The sequence below is a fragment of the Lactuca sativa genome, chromosome 1 (genome assembly GCF_002870075.4).
Source record: "Lactuca sativa cultivar Salinas chromosome 1, Lsat_Salinas_v11, whole genome shotgun sequence".
Classification (NCBI taxonomy): domain Eukaryota; kingdom Viridiplantae; phylum Streptophyta; class Magnoliopsida; order Asterales; family Asteraceae; genus Lactuca; species Lactuca sativa.
Window position 1 is genome coordinate 138461710 of NC_056623.2, and position 7878 is coordinate 138469587.

The 7878-nt window shown below is 44.2% G+C and overlaps 1 non-coding gene across 1 annotated transcript; it reads right to left on the minus strand.

Moving 5' to 3' along the window:
- Positions 1 to 596: 596 nt before the first annotated feature.
- Positions 597 to 703, minus strand: LOC128131445 (small nucleolar RNA R71). The gene has a single exon (XR_008229361.1). It is a non-coding gene; the product is annotated as a small nucleolar RNA R71 (small nucleolar RNA).
- Between the last annotated feature and the right edge of the window lie 7175 nt (positions 704 to 7878).

The window sequence follows — 7878 nt, forward strand, 5'->3', positions numbered from 1 at the left end:
AGGACGTGGAGAGTTCAAGCACACCAAAGAAATCACCATTGTCCAACTTGAAGACTGTTTTTGGAAAAAAGAAGAGCAGCAAATCCGGAGCTTCAAGCGCTTCCTTGACAATTGAAAAGCCAATCCAAGAAGATATTGGATACGAGACCGAGGAAGAAGAGGAGGCAACGTACGAACAAGAAACCGGATCGGAGGAAGAGTTAGCATTCACTATGGCTAACATTGATGAAATTCCCATGGGGGAATGGAAGAAGAGGATGCGCGACGACCATGGCCCGGGACTTGTGCAACCCGCAATTCCCGCAACTGCTACCTTCGAACTAAAAGGTCATATCCTAGCTGCGCTTAAGGAAATACCTTTCTATGGGAAAGATCATGAAGATGCCTACAAACATTTGGATGAAGTAAATGATGTTGCTGACTATTTCAACATTCCAAATGTAACCCGCGAAACTCAACTACTTCGGATGCTTCCGGTAACCTTCAAGGGTGTTGCTAAAGACTGGCTCAAATCACTTCCTCCCGGGTCAGTCACTACTTGGGCCAAAATGAAGGAAGAATTTATAGATCACTTTTGCCCACCATCCAAAATAGCCAAACTCAAGAAGGCCATTGCAAATTTTGAACAACAAGCTGGAGAGTCGTTGTATGAAGCATGGGAGAGGTACAAAAGTCTACTACGAAATTGCCCACACCATGATCTAAATAGCCAACAAGAAGTGTCCATCTTTTATGATGGAGTCAATGTTACGACCCGGCAGCTGCTAGACTCACAGGGCCCACTTACGAAGAAGCCACCCCCGGTAATCAAAGAATTAATTGAAGAATTCTCTAAACACTCTAGAGAATACCACAACCCAAGGAATGATGTCATGAGGGGAGCCGCATATGCTGCTACTGAAGATTTATCCGCGGTCATGGCCATGTTAAAAACCATGGATAGAAGAATGGACAAAATGGATCAAACTATCCATGCCATACGGGTGGGTTGTGAAAACTGCAATGGACCTCACCTCACTAGGGATTGTGATTTAGATGAGCACGGCAACAAAAAAACACAAGTATGTTATTCGAGCGGTGACCGGTATGAAGAAGACTGGCGAAAACAAAAGAAGGAGTGGCTGCCTTATGAAGAGTACAAGAAGGCCAAGGAGGAGAAGTATAGGCAAAAAGGGAGAGGATTCTACCAAAAAGAGGAGCCGGTGCAAGAGAAGAAGCCAAGCTTAGAAGAGATGCTAACTAAATTTGTGGCTGCTTCCGAGAAAAGACACAGTGAACACGATGCTGCTATCCAAGAAACAAGAACAATGCTCAGGAACCAGCAAGCATCCATCCATAATATAGAAACTCAGCTCGGGCAACTCGCTCAACAACTAAACCAAAGGTCACCGGGAGAGCTTCCTAGCAAAACCGAGAACAACCCACGAGGCGCGCAAGTGAACATTATTACCACAAGAAGTGGGAAGGTTATTACTCCCCTGGCCCCCATTCGCACTGAAGAGAATAAGGACTCACAGAAGGAAGAAACGGAAGCACAAGCTGAAAACCAACATTCACAATCTGAGAGATCTACTCGCCGAGTAGGACCGATGTACTCGGCGAGTACATCTGAAAAACCGCATGATCAGCCACCCGTCAAACCTTACCAGCCTCCAATGCCGTACCCAGCCCGAGCCAAGAAGGAGAAGCAGGAAGAAGAGTATCAGAAATTCCTTGATCATATTAAAACTCTTCAAATAAACATTCCTTTCATCGAAGCCGTCATGCAAATGCCCAAGTACGCAAAGTTCCTTAAGGAACTCCTCACTAATAGAAGAAAGATGGAAGAGGTGCAGAAAGTAGTATTGAATGAGAATTGCTCCGCAGCCATGCTAAACAAACTACCAAAGAAGAAGGGTGACCCGGGGAGCTTAACTTTACCTTGCCAATTTGGCAACTTAGCAGCAATTCATGCTTTAGCTGATTCGGGAGCGAGTGTAAACCTTATGCCATACTCGTTCTTCAAAAAGCTGGACCTCCCAGAGCCAAAGCCAATTCGGATGGCAATTCATTTAGCAAACAAGACGGTTACTTTCCCAAGAGGCATATGTGAAGATCTATTAGTGAAAGTAGACAAGTTTGTCTTCCCGGCTGACTTCATCATTCTTGACATGGAGGCGGATCCGCAAGTACCAATCATCCTTGGAAGACCCTTCCTCAACACCGCTAGCGCCATCGTAGACATGAGAGACTCAAAGCTCACATTGCGAGTTGGGGATGATTCAGTAACATTCGGGGTAGACCAAGCCATGAAGTACCCAAGGAGTAGTGACGACACGGCGTTCTCAATCGACATGCTTGACGAGTTATTGGAAGGAGACATACCTGAAGATTCCAGCAAGGTTGCAGCTCTTGAAGAAGTATTTGATCCAGAGAAAGATTTACTAGAGATTGAAAGACTGTTGGAGGAAGCAGAGTATAAAGAACTCAAAAACCAAGCTGAAAGCCCTACTCGCCGAGTAGACCCGATCTACTCGCCGAGTACACCTCAAGAAAAGTCAGCAGTCGCAAATGCCGCCATGAACTCGCCGAGTAACATACCTGCACTCGGCGAGTACGCCACTATGAACACTAAATTGGAGCTCAAAACACTGCCTAACCATCTGGAATACGCCTTTCTGGAAGAAGGAAATCAGAAGCCAGTAATTATAGCCTCAGATCTCTCCAAGACAGAAAAGGAAGAGCTTGTACGGGTACTAAAGAAAAGGAAGAAAGCCATCGCGTGGAGCATCTCCGACATAAAAGGAATAAGTCCATCCTACTGCTCTCACAAAATAAACTTAGAAGAAGGAGCCAGACCGGTGGTGCAACATCAAAGAAGATTAAACCCGAACATGCAAGAAGTCGTCAAGAAGGAGGTGGTAAAGCTTTTGGATGCAGGAATCATCTACTCCATCTCCGATAGCCCATGGGTGAGTCCGGTCCAGGTGGTGCCCAAGAAAGGAGGAATGACGGTCATTACCAACGAGAAGAATGAGTTAATTCCAACGCGAACGGTAACCGGTTGGCGAGTGTGTATCGATTATCGCAAGCTAAACGATGCCACTCGCAAAGACCATTTCCCCCTTCCTTTCATAGACCAAATGTTAGAGAGACTTTCGGGCCATAGCTATTATTGCTTCTTAGACGGTTTTTCCGGGTATTTCCAAATACCCATAGACCCAATGGACCAAGAAAAGACCACCTTTACGTGCCCCAGTGGGACCTTCGCCTATAGACGCATGCCATTTGGCTTATGCAATGCACCTGCGACATTTCAAAGGTGCATGACCGCCATATTCCATGATATGGTGGAGAAATTCATGGAGGTCTTTATGGATGATTTCTCTGTATTTGGATCTTCTTTTAATGACTGTCTTACAAATCTTGACTCGATGCTTGCTAGATGTGAGAAAACCGACTTGGTCCTAAATTGGGAAAAATGTCATTTCATGGTCAAGGAGGGTATAGTATTGGGACATAAAGTCTCTAAAAAGGGAATTGAGGTGGATCGGGCAAAGATAGACACCATCGCTAAATTACCCCCACCAACTAATGTGAAGGGCATTAGAAGCTTTTTGGGACACGCAGGCTTTTACCGGCGTTTTATTAAAGATTTTTCTAAAATTACGAAACCTCTAACACAATTATTGTTAAAAGATGTACCTTTTAATTTCACTAAAGAGTGTTTAGAGGCATTTGACTTTTTAAAAGAAAAATTAACTAATGCCCCAATCATTATAGCACCAAATTGGAACTTACCCTTCGAGATCATGTGTGATGCGAGTGACTATGCACTAGGAGCCGTCCTTGGACAAAGGGTTGACAAGCATTTTCAACCCATTTATTATGCAAGCAAGACCTTGAATCCTGCCCAAGAGAATTATACCACTACTGAAAAAGAACTGTTAGCCGTAGTTTATGCTTTCGATAAATTTCGCCCTTATTTGGTTTTATCTAAAACCACTGTTTTTACTGACCACTCGGCTATCAAGTATTTGTTTTCCAAACAGGATGCCAAGCCAAGACTAATACGATGGGTGCTGCTTCTTCAAGAATTCGATATAGAGATACGAGATAAGAAGGGAATGGAGAACGTAGCTGCCGATCATTTATCTAGGCTCGAGAACCCGGCATTGCAAGAAGATAAAGATGGAGATGACTTCCCGGATTAATACATTATGGTGTCCGTGGGAGAGGAACCATGGTTCGCGGATATAGCTAACTATTTAGCTACGAATTACGTCCCGAAGGAGTATAGTAGTCAGCAAAAGAAGAAATTTTTTTCGGAGATCAAATATTACTTTTGGGATGATCCATACCTCTTCCGAAGTTGCGCGGACGGGATTATAAGAAGATGTGTGTTCGGAAAGGAGAGTCGAAAAATACTAGAGCAATGCCATAGCGGACCCACGGGAGGACATCATGGCGCACACTATACCGCGAAGAAGATCTTTGACATTGGGTTTTATTGGCCAACAATCTTCAAAGATGCAGCCCAATATGTCAAAGAATGTGATGCTTGTCAAAGGGTGGGAAACATTTCCTCCCGTAATGAAATGCCACAACATAGCATTCAAGTGTGCGAGGTGTTCGACGTGTGGGGCATAGACTTCATGGGGCCATTCCCCGCATCCAAAGGAAACAAGTACATTCTTGTGGCGGTGGATTATGTGTCAAAATGGGCGGAGGCACAGGCTTTACCTACAAATGACGGACGGGTAGTGGTACGGTTCTTGAAAAGACTTTTCTCCCGGTTTGGTGTTCCAAAGGCCCTAATTAGTGACCGTGGCACACACTTTGCCAATGATCAATTGGACAAGGTGCTCAAGAAATATGGGGTGACCCATAAGTTCTCCACATCATACCACCCGCAAACGAGTGGGCAAACGGAAGTTACCAATCGAGCTTTGAAGCGTATCTTGGAGAAGTCGGTGGGAAGCAATCGCAAGGAATGGTCGGATAAATTGGATGACGCGCTATGGGCGTTCTGTACCGCTTTCAAAACACCTATTGGTACTACACCATATAGGTTAGTTTATGGAAAGCAATGCCATTTACCGGTTGAAATCGAGCACAAGGCATATTGGGCGCTAAAAAGATGCAACTTTGACATGGAAGAATTGAAGACCAACCGTTTAATGCAAATGAATGCCCTTGAAGAACTCCGGAATGAGGCCTATTCTAGTTCATGGCTCTATAAAGAAAAGACCAAGAGATGGCATGACCAAAGAATCAAAAGCAAAGACATCCATGAAGGCCAAAAAGTACTACTCTTCAATTCCCGTCTAAAACTTTTCTCGGGCAAACTCAAATCAAGGTGGGATGGTCCATTTGTGGTTAAGACGGTGTTTCCTCATGGGGCTATTGAATTGACCTCAAGAGATGGCACGCCATTTAAAGTCAATGGCCATCGAGTGAAGAAATATGAAGAAGGAGTCCCCCGCAATGAAGGAATGGAGGAGCTTCTGCTGTGCGGAATTGCAAAAACATAGAAGGTGCGGAGTCCAGCTAATGACTCCATCAAAAGAAGCGCTTCTCGGGAGGCAACCCGAGTTTCACGTTTGCATTTTCTTTCCCTTTCTTTATTTTTCGTATTATTTTTTCATTTCTCTTCATTCATTCTACTTCTCTAAGTGCTTGAGGACAAGCTCTACTAAAAGTGTGGGGTGGAAAGGCTAAAATAAAGGAAATCACATAGTAAAATTGGCAAAAACGTAAATTTTTTTCAATCTGAGACATATACTCGGCGAGTATATCGGATACACTCGGCGAGTAGATGCTCGTATACAGCTAAAACTTCACAACACGCGTCCTTACTCGGCGAGTATATCCATTATGCTCGGCGAGTATGCGGTTTAAACCCAGTAAAATAAAATCTGTAAAAAACTGCTTTTGTTCAACACTTCACCCCCATACTCGTCGAGCAGTTCTCTCAGCCACCTCCCAAGAAGTTCCTCAAGATCTAGTCAATTTTCTCCCAATTTCTCTTAATTCAAGCACCAAGGTAACATTTTTACTCTTTAATTTCATGAAAGGTCCAGTCTTTGTCACCTATTTCCCCACATTTGGTATATTTTCGGATTTGGGGAGTTTTTCACAATTTCTAGGGCTTTGATTTACTCATGAATTAGGGGATATTTGGTGTAATTTCTTCAACACATGTGGTTAGAAACACAATTACGACAAACCCCTATGGATAAATTGGACTAATTCGCAGAATACACAGCTTCGATTTCGAATCTGTCCGAGTGTTCATACTACTCGGCGAGTATGCTCGCGTACTCGGCGAGTAGGTCTCGCAAAGATGAAAAATTTTCTGTTTTATTTATGGGGTGTTGTTTGTTGTTGTGTTTTTGTTATGTTTTTACAGGGAGCATGGCAAGGAGAGGACAATCATCAAGAGGAGGAGGCCATGGTGATATGCCATGGTTATCCTTTCAACAAATTACCTCTAAATCCTCCAAAACTCGAGCCCTAAACAGGTTGGAAGCGCTGCGACAGAAAGAAATTCACTTGCCCACTGCAGTGGATTGGGGATGGATGGGTAATGTCGGCTTGGAGGAGGAACTTACTCCGTATTTGGTAAAAGATTGTAACTTGGGTTATGCCAACATCACTTGTGATGGTTGGCTGCAATTATTTAAAATACAAGAGCCAGTATATGCGGAGTTGTGCTGGGAATTCTTTGCTACTATTTCATTCCGAGGTGGGAGTGAATATTACAATCCAAACACGATCTCGTTTTCTTTGGGAGGGGAGATGCGACAATGCAGCATGGTGGAGCTCTCTTGGCGGTTGGGCATCTACGATCAAGATATGACGATGACGGACTACTTTGAAGCCTTCTTGGAAAATACCTACAAAGAACTTCCCGAGGGGGTGGTGGCATCAACATGGTGGAGTACAATTGCTAACCGAGTCTATATACCTTCTACTGCTCAGGAAGGTCATATTCGTTCGCCAATCCATAGACTTATTCACCGGTTCGTCGCGAGTACAATCAATATGCGAAAGGATGGGGATAAGGTCCCCACCCTTGATCTTTTTTATATGTGGAGTATCATTACCCCCGATGTTTTCTGCGATCTCCCATATTGCATTGCTAAATTTCTTGCGGAGGGAGCAGTTAAGGAAAAAATCAACTCGAAGATCAATGGGGGTATGTTCATCACGAGGCTCGCGCGATCATTTGGGATTTTGGAATTACCGCAAGCCCGAATGCTAACGGTTATCCACCCTCCTCCATTCAACACTGCACTTTATAGGAGGGCTCGGATAGTGGAGAAATTTGGTGATTCCTTTACTATTCCAAATGAAGACGAGCCGGTGGTCCCCGAGGAGCCGGGAAGGCGGGTTAGGCCGAGGAACGAGCGGGTACGTGAAGACCCACCGGTGATTCCGGTGGAGGATAACGAAGGGTGGAACCAAGTGGAGTATCGACGATACTTGGATGATATAGGGCGAGGGGTTAATTACACCAATCAATCTTTCGACTATCTTTTCCAACAAATGCACATTGCCCCGCGGCCGGGACCCGGTTATCCGTACATAATGAATTGGGATGAACGGATGCAACGAAGGAGTGGAGAAGGTGGAAGTGGAGCTGGAGGAGCCGGGATGGATGAGGAGGAATGAAGATTTTATTTTGTTTGATTATGATGTTTGTTTTAAAGACAATTGTGGACATGTAACCTTGGTTAAGTGGTTTGAATTTTAGTATTACTTTTAGTTTTCTTTTCAGGTGTTGAAGCTAGGATGCATGCTATTTAGGAATGGTCAAGCAAGGAATGAGGGCCTTTAGGAGTGCTTATAGAGTTTTGTTCCTAGGATCGAGTCCGTACTAATCGAGAATTTATT